At 45.4% G+C, this 22004-nt stretch overlaps 1 protein-coding gene across 2 annotated transcripts in view; it reads left to right on the top strand.

Moving 5' to 3' along the window:
• LOC115650800 (potassium voltage-gated channel subfamily A member 3-like) overlaps positions 1-22004 on the top strand; it is a 70646-nt gene that overhangs the window by 5123 nt on the left and 43519 nt on the right. Inside the window, exon 2 of one of the 2 annotated variants that reach the window (XM_030561216.1) lies at positions 19409-19891. The exons of the other annotated variant lie outside the window; for it this stretch is intronic. The gene's annotated coding sequence lies outside the window, so the exon portion shown is untranslated. Of the gene's footprint in view, positions 1-19408; positions 19892-22004 lie in introns of those variants that run through there. 2 annotated transcript variants of the gene reach the window in all.

The raw sequence follows: 22004 nt of genomic DNA, 5'->3' as shown, positions 1-22004 counted from the left end.
GTGAGGCTTAACTAATAATTTTGGATTTGCACGACCACTTCTTACCATATATTGGGGGTGCAAGGTGACCAAATAATTGGAAAAAATGATGTTTTTGTCCATAAAAGGTGATGCCCATAAGAGAGCCTGAAAAAAAATCCAGTGAATAGGCTGCAGTAAAAGGGCCCATTCCCCAAATATAGCATATGGTACAGCTGACAAAGCATGTCTGACAGCCACCAAAAATCGCTGCTCTCTTCTTTACAAATGTAAACCGTGTAGACAAAACATTGAAAGCAGAGAGGTGGGAGGAGAATGGGGAAATGTGGAAATTCCATCGCTGGCTACCTGCTCTTGTCTCCGCTTCATAGCAGTGAGTTTAGCTCGGTCAGGATCGGATTCCATATCTCTGCACAGTTGTGCAGTCTGAAGGTTACACTTTCGTTAGCTTTTCCAGACAGAGAATCTCGAGACCTTTCCTGTAGAGATCGGAGAGACTGTTGCTCACAGTGATGAAGGACTGTTCTCTTTGCAACCTGCTAGCACTCTGTAATGCATTTTATCTCCCATCTTGCCATGTGCCTAGTGGATCTCTCAGGACTCTGACAGTCATTTTTGAGATAAAGATCAGCAGTTTGCAGCACGTCGGACTAGAATGTTTTTAATGTGCTTAGAAGGGGCCGCATTAGAAGATAAGTATTATCTCTTCTGCTGCATGTAAATTGTCTGGCAGTTTATGGACAAACCTTCCCTAGTGGGGGTTGTCTAGTGTTATAAACCATTATATTTAATGGAGGAAACATTAATGAAACATCTCGGTTGACACTGTATGTGTACAGACGTCAAGCAGTTCAAAGCTATGATTCATGCAGCAGCTGTAACTTGGCTCATTGGTAGTACTTTTGATTGCTTTACATGGTGTTAACTTGAGTGGCTATAAAATGAATGTGCCTAACGGCATGGTTACCATTGCAGTGGGACCCGTAACTGAATTTTCTGGCTTCTGTGTTTCGTTGCCACATCCCTGTCTTTCACACCTCTCATCTGGCAGCAGAGGTGACATTCACTCCCTGCGCTGAAGAACAGAGAGGATAGAATAGAAAAAGACCGTTCCCGCCACAAGGAACAAAACCCTGTACCTCCTTGCTATTTATAACCCCTTGTGGCATGGTTGTCTGGGCTTTCACAGACCTGGTCTCCCAAATACTTCTTTCTTTCTTTCTTTCTTTCTTTCTTTCTTTCTTTCTTTCTTCAAATTCAGAGTTCATGTAGGGCCACCACGTATCTTCAGGACATTAATGAGCCATTATGATTCTTGGCCTTCCCAAATTCTTTTGGTTTCATTGCACTTGTGTGCTGCTTATTTCCTAGACCCCATAACGAACGGTGTGAGCCAATGCACACTGAAGTCAATGGGAACTTTTCTGGTGACCTCAGTGTGCAGGTCCCAAACTCAAAAGAGTCCCTCCAAGGGTTTCCCTTCATGGAGAGAATGTATCAATAATACAGAGGAAATTTAGAAGTCCTTTCCAGGGATAAATTGTCCCTGGGCTGCATATCAGAGGGAGTCTGTTACCAAGATGGGGTGCAAGTGTGTGTGTGGGGAGGGACTGCAACCACTGATAAGGGCTCATAAGGGAACTTCACTTTATACCTTCCAGATATAGTGTAGACATGCCCTAAATTTCCTCTAGGATGGCATGCAATGGGTACCACAAACAGCAGATTCCAGCCTTCACAGCAAGGGCCTTGTTAGTATACTGGATCCTTGCAGGAGGAGGAAAGGGGTTGAATCTAGCAAGGCTCCCATCTTTTCTGATCAGGGACAAGTTGAGGTTTCAAGTAATTATCTTAAGACTCCAGTGCCACAGTGGCTGAACCGGCAGATCCTTTGGTTCTCTCCAAAGCAGTACCCTTAATTAGCCAATCCCCAAGGGAGGGGTGAGCAGCAGTCTTTCTGTGTAGGGTTGTTGCCGTGACTGCTAAATGTTTCATGAAGACACCCAGTACCGGTCCAGAAGATAATACTGAATTAGTAATGCTGTTCCCCTATGGGAAATCTGAGATGGTCTTTTTCTCCTTTCCACATTTCACTGCCCTCATCCTCAAGTTCCTTCTCCCTTTACCCACTCTCCTGTCTTCCTCCCAGAATTCCTTCCTCTCCCTCTTTTCAAACCCAAGTGCCCCACTCAACAGATATACAACTAAGTTTTGGTAACAAATTGGAAACAAAAGAGTTCCACATCTTTTTCTCTGACCTATCTTGTGCCTGGCATCCTCCTGAGTGCTCTACCTTGTGTCTAGTTCTATCTTTTTCTTTTGTAAGTTCTTTGGAGCAGGGACTCTCTCTATATGTTTGTACAGGTCCTTGTACAGTAGATCTTGATTTAGGCCCATTGGGCACAAGCCCCATACAAATAATTGATGATAAGAACAACACTGCATAACTCCCCGTGTGTATGTGTCAGTCAGGCCTGGAATGCATAGCTGGTCAGCTTCCTCCAGAAGAGGAAAAATTTCTCCCTGGGAAATTGTTTTAATAATACCGAGCTCTGACATAGCACTTTTCACCAGTAGATCTCAAAACACTCTACAAAGGAGGTCAGTATTATTCTTCCCAGTTTACAGATGGGCAAACTGAGACACAGACTCTCACTGGGTCACCTAGCAGGGCAGTGACAGAGCCAGGAGTAGTACCGAGGTTTCCTGAGTCCCACTGCATGTAGTAGCATGTTCCAGTGAGTATCTGCTGGAACATGCTACTACATGCAAGACACATCCTCTTGTAAGTTACATACTCCTTCCTGTCAGGAGAACCAATAAGAAGGAAAGTACAAATATATTACTATCCATCTGGTATTGCGCCAGATTCTTTCCCACACTATGGGACCATAAAGGCATCAGATCTGGCCTTCTGGACATTCTCCAGATATAGCGCAGAGAGAGCTGGCTTTTGTACCCTGGCAAAGGGGGCATATTAAGGATGTAGCCAAGGGGACGGGTTGTGCCCAGGATGCTGCTATACGTCAATTATGTCTCAGCTGGTATACCAACCCTTTCTGGAGATTGAGCAAGCCTAGAATCTCTCCTGGCCCTCAGGAGCTACAAGCCGCTTGCTGGGTGCTGCTGAGAATCTGGGCCATTGTATTTCTGTTGCCGTATTTTAGACTCATTTTTCTAATTTAAAGAATTTTTAAAGTGAGAAATTTTGAAGTGAAACAATGAATTAAAAAATTTCTTTCCACTGTGTCCTGCTTATATCCTAGGCAGTGGTTACCTTGGAAACAGCTGTAGGTTGGGATTGTCTGTCTTGGCTTTGGTGGGCAGACTCTTTGGTGGTGAGCGTGTGTGTCGGATGCACAAATAAATACACAATAACGTAGTTGGGTAGCTTTTCTTTGTGTGAACCTGTGAAAAGAAAATAGCCCGGCTGGAATACCAGTTAGTAAATGAGAAGTTTTTTAGGAATTAAATTTGGACTGGTGGGTTTGTTCATTGGAGGTGGGGAAATTAGTCCAAACCAATTTTTAAATCAAGAGTGTATTGCGCTCCCCCACCTCCAGATCAGCTTTAGGAAATATTTTGGGAAAGTTCTGTGGCCATGTTATATAGGAGGTTAGACTAGATCAGCGGTCACCAACCGGTTGATCACAATTGACTGGTTGATCCCAGAGGATCTCCCAGTTGATCGTGATCTCTAGTTGTTGCAGTGGGGCTGATGCTAAGGCAGACTCCCTATCCCAGTCCCACGCCACTCCCAGAAGTGACCAGTGCAGCTCTGCGGCCCCGGAGGCGTGGGGGCAAGAGTCTCCTTCCATGTGCTGCTCCTGCCTGCAAGCGCCGCCTTCACGGCTCCCATTGGCCGGGAGAGCTGCAGAGAGGGTGCTTGCAGAGAGGGGCAGCACGCGGAGCCAAATGCCCCCCGCCTACCTCAGGGGCTGCAGGGGCGCGTTGACCTCTTCTGGGAGCGGTGTGGGGCCGGAGTAGGCAGGGAGCCTGACTTAACCTTGCTGTGCCCGCCGCTGACCGGGAGCCAGCACCCCATACCCATTCCTGCACCCCAAGCTCCACCCTGAGTCCCCTCCCAGAGCCAGCACCCTAAACCCCCTCCTGCACCCCAGCCCTGAGCCCCCTCATGGAACCAGCACCCCATTCCCCCTCCTGCACCCCAAGTCCCAGCCCTGACCCCCCTCCCAGAGCCAGCACCCTGTACTCCCTCCTGCACCCCAACATTCTGCCGGAGCCCCCTCCTGTACCCAAACTCCCGCCTAGAGCTTGCACCCCTCATCCCCACCTGCACCCCAACGCCCTGCTCCAGGCTCAGCCCAGAGCCCTGTCATAACATTTTTTCCCAGATCTGGACCTTAGTGTCCAAAATATGGGTGTTAGCATGAAAACCTCCAAGCTTAGTTACCAGCTTGGACCTGGTTAAGCTGCCACCAGCCAGGAATTATACAGTGCCTAGCTCACTGTGGTCTCCCCAAAACCTTCCCTGGGGGACCCCCAGACTCAGATGCCTTGAGTCCTACAACAAAGGGAAATAACCCCCTCCCCTTGTTTCCTGGTTACTTCCTCCCAGGCTCCCCTCCCTGGACGACCCTAGGAGATTCCCTGCTTCCAGTCCTGGAAACACAAGTACCGAGAGAGCTAATCTCTCTCCCCCCCTCACCCAGAGGGTATGCAAAGTCAGGCTTAGTAAATCTAACACAAAGAGATTTTCCCCCTGACTTCTTCCTCCCACCAATTCCCTGGTGAGCTGCAGACTCAATTCCCTGGAGTCCCCACTAAAGAAAACTCCAACAGGACTTAAAAAGAAAGCTTTATATAAAAAAAGAAAGAAAAAGACATTAAAAATAGTCTCTGTAATAAGATGACACTCTACAGGGTCAATTGCTTAAAGGAAAAAAATGAATAAACAGCCTTATCCAAAAAGAATACAATTTAACACATTCCAGCAACTACACACATGTAAATACAAAAAACCAATATAAACTTATTGTCTTACTATCCTTGTACTTACAACTTGGAAACAGAAGATTAGAAAGCCAGGAGACAGAAAGATCACTCTCAGAGCCGAGGGCACAGACACAAGACAAAGAACAAAGAACTCACATCCCAAAACTTCCCTCCACCTAGATTTGAAAAAGTCTTGTTTCCTGATTGGTCCTCTGGTCAGGTGTTTGAAGTTACTGTTGTTACCCCTTTACAGGTAAAAGAACATTAACCCTTAGCTATCTGTTTATGACAAGCCCTCTCTTACACTGCAAACCCCTCGGCCCAGCGTCCGCACTCCCTCCCGAATGCCAAGCCCCTGCCCCAGCCCAGTTGAAAGCGAGTGAGGGTGGGGGGAGTGCAAGCGACGGGAGGGGGGCGAATGAAGTGAGTGGGGCGGGGCTTTGGGGAAGGGGTGGGGTAGATCCTGGGTTGCCCTTGGATTCAAAAAGTGATCTTGGGTGTAAAAAAGCTTGGCGACCACTGGACTAGATGGTTACAGGCCTTGAAATCTCTAGTGAGATGATTATTTTTGCTTGAATCCTTTAAATAAAATTAGCATGATTATTGATACCAAATGAATCTGAAAACAAGATACATATAAGGTGGCGCATAATCCTAGGGGCAGCTGCAAAGCTATTGGGGAGGAATAGAGCTGGGTGACTCTTTTTTTTTGGCAAATATGAAATTCACTGAAAAAATGCACCAACACTATTTGCAAATTCATTGAAAACAATTGGAAAACCAACTCAGAAATGTCAATGATTTGTTCTGACATTCCCTTTCAAAACTAGATTTTCAAAACAAAACCACTGTTGAACAGATTTCGTTCCACCCAAACTAAGTGGTTATGATTATTTGTTTTGCAGAGGAAAAAAAAACCAGTTTTGTTTCTAATCAAACAAAACTCACCTTTCCCTTCCTTCCCCCGGAGCTGTCAGTCCAGTCACAGACCTGAAAAAACAATAATTGGTTCAGCAATCATGGGGAAGCTGGTTGCGAGCGCTCCCCAACCTGTTCCTTGATCTCCAATGACAGCAGGAGTTCTATGGGGAAGGTTTTGGTGGCACGCTTTCCCTTTCTGTTTCAAGGAAGACTAGCTCATTACTCAGGGTAGTGGGGACTCAGACAACCTACACTGTGGATTTTTGACATCTTTACCCCTAATATACCTAACGTTGCGAATGCATGCATTAAAGTGAAATCAGCCACACAACATCCTTTCCCTCTTTATCCTCTGTTGTTGTGTCCTGTAACCAGTTAAAATTCCTTACAAATTATAGGGCCAGATCCTCTAGTAGCGTGTATCTGTGTAGCTCCATTGACTTGAATGGAGCTTGATTTATACTGTCTGGGGATCTGGCTCTCAACTAAATTCTTCTGATGGCAGGAGCATCCACAGCCTAATAAAATTTGATTGACACCTCACTTGTCTGGATGAGATCGGAAGCTTGCAGTGCATTCCTGCACATGCAGATGGACACCCACCTTCATGCCATATAGCTGAATATCACTACGGCTGTCATTTCTGTCTGCGGACATGGGCTCAAAAGCTTGTTTTTTGTTTAAACGCCCTCCCCCAGATTTAAAGAATTCTAATTCATAGTATTGCCATAGAGAAGTGGCATAAGGAGGAAGATCAACAGGAGGAAGGCAGGAATGGTTGGGCTTAGGAGATGTGGAGGGTGACTGGTTTATTTCATTTTGATATTGCAGGACGTCCCATTCCTGCCACCCAGCAATGAGGTTTCTGCAGAGAGCAGTGACGGTGGAGGTAGAGGAGCTGGGTTCAGAGAACAGGGAGAGAGGACAGAGCAGCACTGACCCTGCCTGCCCTGGCATGTGCGTTCATGCGTACCGTATTCAGAAGTAGTTTCTGCTGGCATCAACCCAGGCGCAGGAACGCCTGTGCAGAAAATACACCAGGGGAGGGTGTGTCACTGGGAACTACCCGCAACTGCCTCTCCGGAGGCCTACACTGGCAGGGCACCAGTCACAAAACACAAGATGCCCCCCTCGCCCCCCAGAAGAACATGAAGGAGGGCAGTTTTGGTAGTTCGCCTGCCCTTCTTTGGGGTGATATTTCCCTGAGATGCAAGGGGAATCACAACACAGGCTGTGGCTCCCGGATCCAAGGGCTGGTTCTACACTGCCTCAACCCCAGTGTAGTTTAGATTAGAACAGCCTCAGGGCTGCTTTGAGATGCTTATGGTTCCCAATCAGCTGTCCATTCAGCCAGGGACTGCAAGAGTGGTCTGGCCATGCTCCCTTTCCTCCCTGGCACACCCCCTGCGCCAGGGACTGTATGGGAGTAAAGGGAGAGTGTAGAAACCACTGATGCCTTTCCTGCTGGAGGAGATCAGGTCGTTTTGTGGCCCAAAGCAGGGAGAGAATGCACTCCATACACACAGGTTACATTCTGAGGGCTACATACTAGTATAATAAGCCTGCAGTCACTACTCACGTCAACAGAGCTACTCAGTTATAGGCACATCTGAGACCAGAATTTGGCCCTGAATCCATGGACTCCAAGTAGCTGCTCTTTACCCTCCTTTTTGCAACTGTTCCAATCTTTCGGGATGGGTCACAGTAGACGTATCCAGATTTCACATTTTGTACTGTGCTTACTGAACAGGGAGAACGGAAATACGCTCACAACGTCTGCATGAACAGCATATTCATCCTATGTCACAGGGACGCACTTTCGTCGGTTTTCATTTTGAAGGCATCAGGACTTTAATGCAAACTCCTGTTTTTTGTCACTTGGTTGAATGAAATTATATTTTTGCCCATTAAGAAAACATTCCCTCTTGCAGCCAAGGAATACGTACCTGGGCTTGTCCTTTTTACTGAAGCCATTTTAACACTGCAGATGGCAGTACAGGGTAAAATGCAACCAAGAGTGCTTTGCTGAACAATACTGCTCATTAATTCCACTGTGACTAATTGATTAGACCTTCTATGAGCAAAATGCTGTTTTACAAGCTCCACAAGTTTCATGAATCCATCTGTGTGTCATATATCAATGCACAGGCCTTAGATTTTCATTCTGAGTAAACCCTGCCTGCAGAAACACATTGATAAACATTTCTGCATGAAAATCCCTTCGGGGTTCCATCATTCTCCCCCTACCCCTCCCCCCTTTTAAAAAAATGATCAAGACATGTTCAAGTAAATTAAAACTGGCCTGGGGGAGGGATAGCTCAGTGGTTTGAGCATTGATCTGCTAAATCCAGCATTATGAGTTCAATTCTTGAGAGGGCCACTTAGGGATCTGGGACAAAATCAGTACTTGGTCCTGCTAGTGATGGGCAGGGGCTGGACTCAATGACCTTTCAGCATCCCTTCTAGTTCTATGAGATAGGTATATCTCCATATAAAAATTATATATAGACTGAGATGAAGCAAGCTTGGGCTTTTAGCTTGTCAGTCTGGTTCGGTGTGGCTAAGTTTTTCATCCACTACTGCTTTCTTCCCAGGTCACAGTCCGAGTAATCCTGGTGAGATGACCCCATTCGTAAACAAAAATCCAAACAAACTGAAATGCACAAAGCTTGATATATATGGTTGATTTTTAAAAATAGATCATTTTTCTGAAGGCACTGCCATTCAGACATTGTTCAGTGTTTTTTCTGTGAGTCAGCACATGGACAGCGTATGCAGAGAGATGCGTGTGTGTGTCGGTTTATATTGATCGACATGGGAGTATGCTGTAGTCCTACATGTAGGTTTCAGAGTGGTAGCCGTGTTAGTCTATATTAGCAAAACCAATGAGGGGTCCTTGTGGCACCTTAGAGACTAACAAAGTTATTTGGGCATAAGCTAACACTGACCTTGCACTTGGTAATGCAACTCCCATCTTTTCTTGTGCTGTATATTTATACCTCTCTACTGTATTTTCCACTCCATGCATCTGATAAAGTGGATTTTAGCCCACAAAAGCTTATGCCCAAATAAATTTGTTAGTCTCTATGGTGCCAGAAGGACTCCTCGTTGTTTCTGCATTTAGTGCACCTGATGCTTTAGCTGGTTTGTCCATAAGTTAATATTTGGTATTAAGGATTTTATACAGATTTGGGATTTTTTTGTGAATACAGAACAATACAAGTGCATCTGCTTGATTTGGGCAAAACAGACACAAGTGTTAGGAGTTGTCAGACCAGATCAGAGCAGGAGCTCATGTAGCATTATCTCTGACAGTGGCCAGTAACAAATGCTGCAGAGGAAGCGCAAGAAACCCCATAGTGGAGAGTTATGGAATCGCTCTCTGGACCAGATAGAGTTTGAATGAAACCTCTGCTGATTTCTGCAAATGCCATTTTTCAAAGGACTGAAACACAAGCCGAAACAGTGTGCTTCAGACTGATCCCTTTAAGCTGATAATTATGAATATATAATAGATCGATCATTAGTGAGCCAGTTCACGGTTCTAATCTCTCAACAGATTGAACACCGGAAGTTTTGAGTCTGTCATTTAGGAAGAAGGGAACAAATTCAATCAGCATTGATGGATGGATGGATGGATGTGAAAGCCCCATTCTGTAGCTGACTGTGTATGGGAGAGGGGCTCCATGGAACAGCGCATCCACATACAGTCAGGTTCAGAGTCGGGACCCAGAAGATTTTAACAAAGAGCCCGCAAAGGATTCAGGCAGCTTTAGCGACTGGACCCCCAGGGGCTGTACCATTCAGCAGAATTAGAATGGAAATTAAACAAGGCAATGTATTTGCTGCTATTCAGAAGAACAAACAGGAGCATAACAGGGCCCAGGGTTATTGCCATAGTATGGTCCTGTGGATAGAGCACTGGGTTGGGACTCAGGACATTTTGATTCTATTTTCTCTGACACTGGCCTGCTTGCTGACCTTGGGCAAGTCACATCCCAACTCAGTTTCCCTATATGCAAGAGGGGGATAATAATACTGACCGTCTTCATAAGGTGCTTCGAGAGCTACAGATGAAAAGCAAAATATACGAATTATAGAGTTTAAGTACAGAAGGGACCACTAGATCATCTGGTCTGACCTCCTGCCTCAGCACCTGCACACTAAACCCAATGACCCTAGTTAGACCAAGTATTACAGCCCACAGGAGGCTAAATTATTTATGTGCCACAGGCAGAGAACAGGAGGGACTGAGGTGCACCAGTACCCAAGGCTCTGCAGTGGCAGGGAACTGGTTAAGTGGGAAATACCCAGATAATTTGGCAAGTGACCCACACCCACATGCTGTAAGGGAAGGTGAAAAAAACCCCGAGGGTCACTGCCTATATGACCTGTGGGGACATTCCTTCCCTGCCCCACATATGGCCATCAGTTAGACCCTGAGCACAGTCTTATTATTATTTATTTTTAACCTATGGGTTGGTGAATCACATGGAAGCTGGAGCTTTTATTAAACTTGCCTATTCTTTGAGGGTATTTGCAAAGCTGATTTAAGGTTCATGAACCTTTTTTCCTCCCCTGTAATTTAAACTTATGTTTAGTTTGCCAGAAGCCGGGAATGAGCGACAGTGGATGGATCACTTGATGATTCCCTGTTCTGTTCATTCCCTCTGGGGCACCTGGCACTGGCCACTGTCGGGGGACAGGACACTGGGTTAGATGGACCCTTGGTCTGATCCAGTAGGGCTGTTCTTATGTTCGTTTTTCATCACAAGGGAAATTCATTCAGAAATATTTTCCTAGCTGAAAGGGAGCCTGTGCTTTGTATTAGGTACAGACGACTGCCCCCAAACTCCCTGCAGACCAAGTAAAATTAGGCTGCGGCAAATGCTTTGACTTGTTCACGGAACTGGGATTAAATTGGGCCAGATTATTCATGTAGTTCCATTCAAGTTGATGGGAATGTAACAGGGCAGATTTTAGTTCACTTGACCAGATCCTCACTGCTGTTCTTTGGAGTAGCTCCCTTGACATCCAGCGGAGTTTTACCAGTTTACACCAGCTGAGGATCTAGCCCAACGTATCTGTTTTCATTAGAATTTTCCTCTCTCGTTTTCCCTGCTCATTTCCTCCTCTGTGTCTCTTTGTGTTTGCTTTTCGTCCTCCAGCCTTTGCTCCATTTCTCAAGTGTCTATATCTAGTTTTCATCCTAATTCCCCATCCCCTCCCCACACTTATTTTATCACTCTCTCTCCAAAACAGAGCTCAAACCTAGCATTTGAGCTCAAGTTAAGTTCCCAGACCCACAGCGCTAGAGCGGGTTTGCAATGAGACAAAACAACTTTGTCCGTCCCTAACTTGAAACTAGCATACACATCTCCGGGGCTGTCAAGCTGGCATCTCTCGACCATGCTCAATTCACTTTGAAATATAATCTGTACTGAAAGGTGTGAAAGGAAGCTAGCTTGGCGTTGCGTGCATAGCACAACATGCTATGGAAGGAACTGCTTTTTAACACCTCGTACGTGTCATGTCTGCCAACGCATAGTCTTTGAACTTTAGGTTTTTTTGAATAAGGCCTCGAGTCACAGATTGCTAAGCATTCTGCTTTAAAAAAAAAAAATCCTCTCTGGCTTTCATAATCATCTCCTCCCTCACCCTTTTCATTTTTAATTGAATGAGTCTAAATGAAGTCAATGGGATGAATTTGGCTCCTGTCCTGTACAGGAAATCAAATCCCATTTCAGATTGACCTGAATCAGGCATTGGATTTTATCTTCTCGCTCTGCTTTCAATAGGACTAAACTTTCCAGCCAGTATTATGTTCATCTGTAGTTCTAAATCTGAGTAATCCCGAGAAAGGCAGCATTATTTGAAGGCACCAAAACAGACAGTAAATAAGTCAATGATCCTTCCTCGCCCATGCCTTACTCCTGCCTAGCTGCAGTTTGGATCATTGCTCATTCGCTCAGCTGGGTTCCCGGGTCCTTGCAGGAGTAGGGAGATGAGGTGGGACGGGCAAAGTGATTCTCCTTCCCGTCCCCCTCCCTGTTGCTCCTGGATGCACCGCCTTGGTGTTGGTTGCTGGGTCCCCCAGCAGGGGTTGGGCCCTGCCCCACTCTGGAGTCACCTGAGGCATAAGGCTGTAGGAGCAGGCAGCCAGTGAGTTCCCCACCATTCCAGGGCTGGTGGGGCTCAGGCTTTGGGCTCCAGCTGTGGCAGGGCAGCAGGCTTTCACTGGGGAGCTTCGGGCTCCAGCCCTGGGTGCTGGCTGTGTGGCAGCAGGCCCGAGGGGCCGGCCACATAGCTTCAGGCTCCATCCTCCTCATCCTCCGGCCACAGGACTTTGGGCTCTGGCAGGGCCGTCCTTAGGATTTATGGGGCCCTACGCAGTATTATTAAACTGGTGCCCCTATGCCGGATGGCAGCCCAAGCTCACAGCCTGGTGGGGGAGGGGGAGGAGGGACTTGACAGCAAAGGATAATGAGATGCCCAGCCTGCCTCATGGTGGCGGAGAGTCACAGTTCCCCGCAGAGACTTCCATGCACTCTCCCTCATGCAGAATGGACATGAAGAAAGTACCTAATTAAAAGCACTAAAATTTGGGAATAAAAAATGTCAGTCACAGGTTTTTTGATATGCCCTGAAGTTTGTCAGAGATTTATTTGCAAAAACTTCATAGTAAGGGTGAGTCAGCTGTCCTGCTGAATACGACATTACATATAATGGAATACATGATGCAGCTCTTCTCTGTTTTACATTTTCTTCCATCAGTATTTCTAAGTTGAATTTATATTTTAAATGTACTCAAATCTTAAGCCAGCATTCCAGAATACTACATATTTAACTCACTGAAACAAAGACATTCTTTTAAATTAATCAGAGAGGTTTAGTGTGTTCATAACAATGTTCATTGCTTTTAGAAAAAGGGAACAGTAATTTACTTTGTGTGATCTCCATAACAAGAGACATGGTTATGAAATTTCACCAACTTTAAAAAAATATGTTTCCAAAGATTTTAGGTATAACAAGGATTTTATCTTACTAAGGTACTGATTTTGCTGGAGGGTTCTTTTAAAACTAGTTTGTCGGATAGTCAGAAGTAAAGAAAGGGAACTCTTTGTCTAGCTATCTGGAAGGGAAGGACTGTTGTCCCTTTAAGGGCTCTCTTCAGTGGGGAGTGGGGGGAGAGGTGGTGAAGGGATGGACAGAAAGGACAGGAAGACTTGGAAGCACTTTTTTTTTTTAACTATAGTAATTAAAATGTGTATTTTAGATAAGGGAGGTCTTTTGAAGGATTTATTTAAAAAACTGTATGTCTGAAGATCCACACATTTAAGGCTAAAGATGATTGTGCATCTAAAACTCTATGCAAGCATTTTTTAGAAATGTGATTTTATAATCTTCACCAGCTCACTAATGAAATATTTTTAAAGCAAATTTTAAACTAAGGTCCTGTAGACTGACATGTTCTGTGTAAATATTACATTAATGCACAACTGTTTTTGTCAGTAAAGTCAGAAACTGACAGTATAAAAATTTATTTGGGCATAAGCTTTCGTGGACATCTGATGAAATGGGTTCTAGTCCACAAAAGCTTATGCCCAAATAATTTGTTAGTCTTTGAGGTGACACAAGGACTCGTCCTTGTTTTTGCTGATACAAACTAACAGGACTACCACTCTGAAACCTGTCAGTATATACCTTGGGGTTGGCAAATGCCTGTTAAATGGCTTTATTACCCCTTGAATGTCTCTTTAACAGTTTCAATGTTGTGCTAATAGGTCTGGCAGGCTTGAGGTTTTTTCACTTTTAACTACTAGATTCCCTCCCAAGGAAGACTCACCAGGCTAGAGCAGCCATCTGTGGGAGCCTGCAGGAAGGGTCAGAACAGGGATAGGAAAACAAGAGAGTGGACACTAAGACCCAGTGGTGCCCCAAATTTTCAGGTGCCCTACGCAGCTGCCTGTGTTGCCTGTGCCTAAAGACGGCCCTGGGCTCTGGTCACAGGGCTTCAGGCTCCAGCCCTTGTTGCCTCCTCCAGCCCCCACCTCCAAATCCCCTGGCCCTCCCTCCCCAGGGCTTTATTTGTCCCCAGGCTTGCCAGGGCTGAGTAAATCTGCTGTGAAAAGTGATACTTATATGTTTGTTAATATCCCTTTTCACAACAGACTTTCTAGCTAGCAGTAAATGAATTACAATGATTCGGACGTGTGTCTGTGCATATTTATTTGTCTTCCCTAAAGCTAATTAAGGTTTTAAGGAAAACGTGAGAGAGCCGCCACCAGCAAGAGTTGGTGGCTGCACTCTGAGGCCACCAAAAAGTTTGCCCCGAGAACCCCTGTAATGGCAGTTTCTGAAAACCCCGGACTTTACTGACCCTGGTCAGCCACGCTTTAAACCCGGCTATAAGCAGAACCTGCACCTGGTTATGTTAGGTTGGGAGCCTCTCCTGGCACTGGATGCAGATAGTGGCCATGCCTCAGCAAGCAGCTTTTGATACCAAAGGCCATGGGGTTCCTCTTTCTGCAGACCCCAGGAGGGATGGTTGGAATCATTACCCCAGGACCACAACTAGCTCTCTTTTTTCACCTCTTCTATTTCAGTCTTGGACAGCCCCCAGCTTGCAGGGGAGAGGGGGCAGAGTGGGGGACAAACTCCCTCCCTTTAGTCTCTTGCTTCAAGAAAGGGCTCTGGTTTTGATGTTGCCCTGTGGTGCCCACTCAGCAAAATGTACTTGCGGTAGCTTCATGCAGGGCTCAGGTTTTGTCCCCAGCTCTGCAGAGAACAGATGCTTCCTGTTTGGTTTATGGAGACTCATTATACCTAGTTCTGCGTCTTGTTCATCGGCCTTTTTAATCAGTCTCTTTATAACTTCAGAACAAACATTTCTTCGGAGCTGAAATTTAGCACAGTCGGCTTCCACCTGAGAGTGAATTATTTGCCGAGCCCGGGGAAGGGCTGAGATTCTTTGGCACACACACACACAAACCTGCCCTTCCAAATTGCTGGGTGCTGCATACTTGTTTCTAAATTGCACACTTTTATGCTCTGCAGGAATCCCCCTAGGCTGGCCCGTTTCCATGCTCTCCTTCAGCACTGCCAGAGGAAAGTGTGAATGGTGTTGTGACAAATATTGCAACTACATGTCATATCTATTTTTTGGGGGATGGGGTGGGAGGCCATATTGTATTTTATGTTTAAAGTATGAACACCTCAAAAATCATTATCTTGAGATAGGCCCATTCATAGCGCTTTGTATCAATACAGATGACAGGTATTTATGTGCTCCTGGTTCACTGTGGGGAGGTGCATTTCCTGCAGAATTTGGAGTCACTAGTGGGTGATTAATGCAAAATCCTCCCATAGGTCACAATTTCAGAGGAACTGCACCTTTGACCTTCCCGCTGCCGGGGTCTGTTCTAGGAATGCCCATTCAGGTCTAAGGCCTTGAGCCATTACCTCTCTTGGGGCAGGACTGGCTCCCTGCGACACAGCCTTGGGAGCCTGACCCCCTGGGGAATAGTAGAAGAGATGTGGGTCCCTGCCCATAGAGAAATGAAGGCTAGAGGCCTCAGACCTGAATGGACATTCCTGGAGCTGACCATGGTGGGGTCAAAGGTGTAGTGGCCCCAGAACTGTGACAGGCTCCACAGAGGTGGTTGAGCCTCCCTTCCCAGTGAGGGGAATGGTCCATGCACAGATAGTCCTGGCAGAGCCACCTAGAGGATTCAGGGGGCCTGGGGTCTTCGGCAGCAGGGGGCCCCTGCTTCAGTGGTAATCCGGCGGCGGGGGGTCCTTCCGCTCTGGGACCTGCCGCCGAAGTGCCCCGAAGACCCACGGCGGGGCCCCCCCACCGCCGAATTACCATCGAAGTGGGGCTCACCGCCGAAGTGCCGGGTCTGTGGCGGCAGTTCGGTGGCGGAGGTGTCCCTCGGAAGGACCCCTCTGCCACCGAATTGCCGCTCAAGACCTGGAGTGGAAAAAGCTCCGGGGGCCCAGGCCCTGTGAGAGTTTTCCAGGGCCCCTGGAGCGAGTGAAGGACCCCACTCCAGGGGCCCCAAAAAACTCTTGTAAGGGCCCCTGCGGAGCCTGGGGCAAATTGCCCCACTTGTCCCCATGCCCTCTGGGTGGCCCTGAGTCCTGGTGCTTAACTCTCAGCTACTCCAGTTTAAATTGAGAGCGATTCAGTTGAAGTAACTGAAGTTAGACTGGTGAGAAACAGGTCTGAGAGGCAACTCGAGCCTAGTATTCTTTTAATGACGAATGCAAGGTTTCTCCCAGAGAGGAATCTGGAAACGTGAGCTGCAAATGAATTTAAGTATGTTTGAAACTGATAGCCATATAGTTGTCATAAATATATTAGATAATGGCCATTTGGGGGTACTTAGGATTGCAATAAGCAAACCTAGTTGTAACAGGATGTTTGAGCAGTACAGGAAAATGTATTTTACTTCTCTGGGTAGCCACTGTAGAGTCCTATGAGTGGTGAAAACCCATTATAATTCACGTGAAAAATCCCTCTTAGTAAACTAAAAGGTTTGGGGCAAAAGGCAAAATTGCTTTTGATATACTGACTGCATATTTGTCAAATGTAATTCAGCTACCCCCACCCCCAACACAGAAAAGCCTTTGAATCATTGATTTATCTTTATGAAGCAGTTTTTTTGGAATATTAATTAGAAGCAAATTTAAAATGTATAATTATTTAGAGGAAAAGCAGTAATGTGGTTCATGAATATTTGTGCCCTGTGTTGGAAAGAGTAAAATATGTCTGTTGTTGTATAATTGGGACTGGAGAAAGAGGGTCAGTTTTCAGGCCGGACTTAATTTGGTGAGCCAGCCGAGGTGCAGGACTGCAAGTTGGGGGCCAGGCTGCAGCCACCGGCAGCTCTTTCTCCATTCAGCACAGGTTTCTCTGCATACTCAGTATAGCTCTACAATTCTGCCTGCCTGCTTGGAGCAGAGGGACTTGACCTACGCTCTCCTGCTCCTGGGGGGCCCTAGCCACTGGACTTCAGCATCTTTCCTACTCTCTCTCTGGTTCAATCACTCTTTATTTACCAACAATGGAACAGATTTGACAGCAGAGCTTGCAGGAGCCCTACATCTAAATATCCCATAGTTCAGTGGTTATAGCACTCAGAGGTGGGAGACCCCTGTTCAAATCCTCTCTCCTCCTCTGGCAGGCTGGTTCTGTGAATTGCATTTTTAGGTACCTGCTTCTCCCTACTCATTGTATAGGGAACTTTGGCATCTAACTCAGCTTTGTCGGCAGTGTAGTTCCTGTGATTTTCTAGGTGCTTAGAAGTTAAGTGCCATGACACTTCCCTTTGTGGATTGCAACCTAGGTGCCTAAATATCTTTAAAAATCTGGTGCATGGCCTTGATTCTGGAACATGATCTGCACCAGGGAATGCATGCAGAACCCACTGAGACTCTGGGCAAGTGAGCAGAGAACTGGTAAAGTCAGTAGGACTCTCTGTTAGGTACAGGGTGTACTTGCAGTCAGTCACTTTGCAGAATTGTGTGCTAAAGGGGCCTATGGATTAGCACCTCCTACTTTATCCATTTAGATTGCAATCCTGTAGCCATTGTATATCCTAGTCATCATAAGATCCAAATATGGACATAATTTAATAAAGCAAGTTTTTAAAAGAATTGCATGTTGGGACACATTGGGTGCCGATCTCTTTTGAAAATTGTATGGTTACTTAGATGTCTGCGTGGGAGCTGAGCTCTTTTGAAAATCTGACCCTGATTGTGTGTGTTGAGCATCTGAAAATCTGGCTCCACATGACTACAGTGGATTGGAAGAGGACATGGTCCGAGACCAGAGCAATTTATACTCTACAGAAAATTTTCACAAGCATCTATGTGATTTAGGAGCCTAAATAGTAGTGAAAGTCCGTAGTACTTAGGGCTTGTCTACATGGGGAAATAGATATTGCAGAATAGTTTCTGTGTGGACACGTTTATTCCACACAAGAACCTTTGTGCAGTTTAGATAAAACCATTTTGTAAGTAGATTCATCCATTAAAGCTCATCTGTACAAAGAAGCTCTTTAGCGCGGAGTAAGATTGTCCACACAAGCTCTATTCCGCAATAGTTTTTGAAATATAATCTAAGTGTGTCTTCGCTACCAGAGGCAGTGCTTTAACGTGGCTGTGTAGTCACGGCAGCAGCGCTGGGAGAGAGTTTTCCCAGCGCTGTTAAAAAACCCTGCCCCCATGAGGGGAGTAGCTGCCAGCGCTAGTGCACTGTCTACACTGCCACTTTCCAGCACTGAAACTTGCATCGCTCTGGGGTGTGTTTTTTCACCCCCCTGAGCGAGAAAGTTTCAGCACTGGAAAGTGGCAGTGTAGACAAGGCCCAAAGGTATGCATTTAAAGTGCAATAGCTCCCCGCTGTAGACAAGTCTAAGTCACTCAGGTGGATTTGAAAATGTTACCCTAGCTACATAGTCTCAGCAGGAGTTTTGGTTGCATTTAATAATAAAATAATAATAATAATAATAATAATAAAAAGCAGGACCATTAATTTTGTAGAGTGATAGATTTCCAAAACTCTCTCTGGTTTGTATCTCAAAGGCCTCGTCCAGACTAAGAGGAAAATCGATCTTAGATACGCAACTTCAGCTACGTGAATAACGTAGCTGAAGTCGAATATCTAAGATCGAATTACTCACCCGTCCAGACGGCGCGGGATCGATGTCCGCGGCTCTCCGTGTCAATTCCGGAACTCCGTTCAGGTTGATGGAGTTCCGGAATCGATGTAAGGGCGCTCGGGGATCGATATATCGCGTCTAGACTAGACGCGATATATCGATCCCTGAGCAATCGATTTTAACCCGCCCATACGGCGGGGTAGTCTGGACGTGGGCAAAGAAACAGTAGGACTTCCCCTCTATAAAATGTGTCTTTATATTTGCTTTGTCCTAGTTAAATGTCTGAAATATTTAGATGTTATCTAAATGGATCAGGTACAGTTTCTCTGGGGTAGTGACAATATGCAATATTTGCAGTCTTTGGAGAGGACTGGATTTTCCCCCCTTTTACTACATTGGCAAATCTACCCATATTTTTACCCTTTCAAATGTGGCAAATACCTAGGGTCAAATTCTGTTCTAAGTTCAGTGGTGCAAATCAAGACTGCCTGCTCTGGCATTACTTTGTGTTTCCACTGGGTACAAATGAGATTGGAACCTGGCCTCGCCTCTCTGTAATCATTCACATACATTTGCCATCAACAGTTCACACTAATTTTGTGCCAGATTTACAAGGCCAATCAGTTGCTAAACATGATTCAGATGATATCAGGCCTTAACAAAATCAGCTTGATTGAGATAAACCTGATGAGGGAAAGCAATGTCATGCTAATTACCCTGGGTAGGATTTGAGACTCACTGTTAATGAGAGATAATAGTCAATAATTTGAGCATATTTTTGGATCTTTTCCTGTCTTTAGAATAGCAAACTTTGTTATTTAGACTGTGTTGCATTTAGACTGTTAAACTGCTTTAATTAGCTATTTTGTACTTTTCATTTTTAGGGCATGAAGATTTCAGAGGTTCTTAAAGGGGATCTGTGTGCAAGATGTGTTCCACTTTGCCTTAAAAAAAAAAAATCCAAACACCTTGTTTTTCTTTCAAAGCTGTTATTTCCCCTGCCCAACAGATAACAGAAGTCATCTCAAAGTAAGAGCTACAAAAAGTGTAGTTGGTCAGTAAAATATTTCTTAAAAGAATCAGACACATTGAGAATGCAGTGACTAGTTATATTCTGTATATCGTGGACTGAACTGATGGATGGCCTACCCTCTTATGTATGCAGTACTTTAACTTCTAGTGGCATAAAGAGTTCTACGTGTTATCTGTGTTTTCTAACAAGTGCATTATGTAGAAGGGAACATCTTTTCAGCCCGAAGATTATCTTCAAACCATGTGCAATATAATAACAAGACCGAACAAAGCCAGGAAAAAGCAGAAGGAGGTGGAAAATCATTTGGACCTTATTTCAGCCTTTAAAATAAAAAACCCAATAAAAAACCCCCACATACTCATGAAAGATTAAACAACCAAAAAGGAAATGTTAAACAGAGCAGCTAATAAACAATCCAGATGTTTTGTCTATAACAATTCAACTGCTCTTGCTGTTTTATTTCAAATGACTATCACGGGCTGTGTCTATCCATGAGAAATGAATGAGTCATGTGCTATTTTTCTGTGAAATATTGGTTATAACTAGGTATGTTCTGCACCAAAGGATTTCCAGTTTACCCTAATTACACTAGGAGAAAAGGGTAACATCATCCACTGACGCTGAAGAGGAAGGTGTTGCAGAGTCAGCTAACAAGTTGTGCCTAGCTTTAAAAAGCAAGTGTCCAGACAGATAGCTGTTGGACTATGCGTGACTAATAGTGACTCTAGCATCACCATAACTCACTCGTCATTTCACAGACGTCAATGCTCCCTTTTCTACAGTATGTTGAACTTTATCAGGAGTGCATATTATAGTATTGGTTTATAATACTATAATAAAAAAAGGAGTCAGTTATTCATTTAACAACTGCTGTTTTATTTTACATCTGTTTGTTATTTTCCCACTGACATCCAATGCACCGGGGTTAAAGAGAAGCAGCAAAGCTGCTGAGAAAGCGGCTCCTCTCGCGTTTGGGGTGATGTCTAGGAGACATACTGCCAATGACCATGTTGTCAGCAAGTAGGTGAGCAATTGCAGAGGGAAGGAGAGTGCATCACAAAGAATCTGTTGTATGGTTACTTACCATTATGATACTTGGTTGTTTTTGCTAGTAACACTAGTGTATTAAATAAGGCCCAGATCTTAGCATATGGCCGATGAGCCTACAGCATCAATCGGGGAATGGGTGTGAAACGATAGCGTAAAACTCACCTTTACACTCCTGCCCCATCCCAGGCTACCTATACGCTAGTCGGGTCCCGTGGTAGAAGTTATGCTGTCTGCAAAGGACTTAGGGTACATCTACACAGCAAACAAACATCACTGGCTGGCCTGGATAAGCTGACTTGCTCTGGCTGCAAAACCACTGTGTAAATGTTTGGGCTAAGTAGCAGCTAGGGATTGAGAAATGCAGGAAAGTCCTGAGAACACTTCCCACACCACTGGCAGCAGGAAGCGGGGTGGCTTAGGTGCTGCTGACTGTCTCTGTGCTACCAGAGTATCCCCTACAATGGTTACACCAGCACCAGCTCTTGTGTCAGCAGCGGCACACCATGGCTAAGACGCTTGTCCAAACCCTGCTCAGGCACATGGGACTTCAGTACAGCATCCTCTGCTCTGAAATCTTTGCTCAGAAGTGTGGGAAGATACCACATTGGGGTATGAATCTTAAGGTGTGCAGATCAGCGAGGTACAATTGTAATCACTGCTTGATGGGAAAAACTAGCAAGAGGCTTTCCCCTTCTCCCTCACTAATTTATGTAGTGCCCAGTTGCATTCTAAGCAAATGATTCTTCTCCCCGTCCAGAAGCGTAGCCACCGGGGAGATCAGATGTGTGGTTGTGAGGCGCGCTAGCTTATCTGCTGTGCCTATGTTTTTCTTGGGACAATACAGTAAAATAGCAGCTCTCTTTACTTTCAATGATAGGACTTAAGCAAAGCCAAACTGTGAAGAGGCAGACAAGCCCCAACACATTGCTCTAAAAGGCTCTCTCCTGCCCACATTTTGTTTTTGGACATTCATACCCCTGCATCGCTCCATCTGACATCCTGCCTACATCCACTCAAAGCTGTACCAAACACAGACAACTGTTTCGCAGCAGAAGGGTTATGACTGCAATGGGTTTAGAGTCTTGTACAAAAGCAAATATAGATAGGGCCTGAGCCAAAGCCTGTTGAAGCCGACGGGCTTCGGATGAGGCTCTGCATGGTATTACTTTAAAAAAAACCCCAAACTGCATTGTTTATTTTTAACCACATCACGGCAGCTGTTTTCGCAGAGGCTGCTTGTCAACCCCGATTGGACTGGCTGAGACGGAGTTGGTTCTGTCTGCTGTGCAGGATTCAGAAGCAACAGCAGAGCCACCAACACGTGAAGAAGAAATTGCAGGAGCAGAGGCAGTGAAAACACGAGGAGTGGAGACTTTTTGTTGGGGCCGTTATTCTCT

Source organism: Gopherus evgoodei, chromosome 4, assembly GCF_007399415.2.
Source record: "Gopherus evgoodei ecotype Sinaloan lineage chromosome 4, rGopEvg1_v1.p, whole genome shotgun sequence".
Classification (NCBI taxonomy): domain Eukaryota; kingdom Metazoa; phylum Chordata; order Testudines; family Testudinidae; genus Gopherus; species Gopherus evgoodei.
The sequence above is the reverse complement of the archived record's forward strand: the minus strand, read 5'-3'. Positions and strand labels throughout refer to the sequence as shown.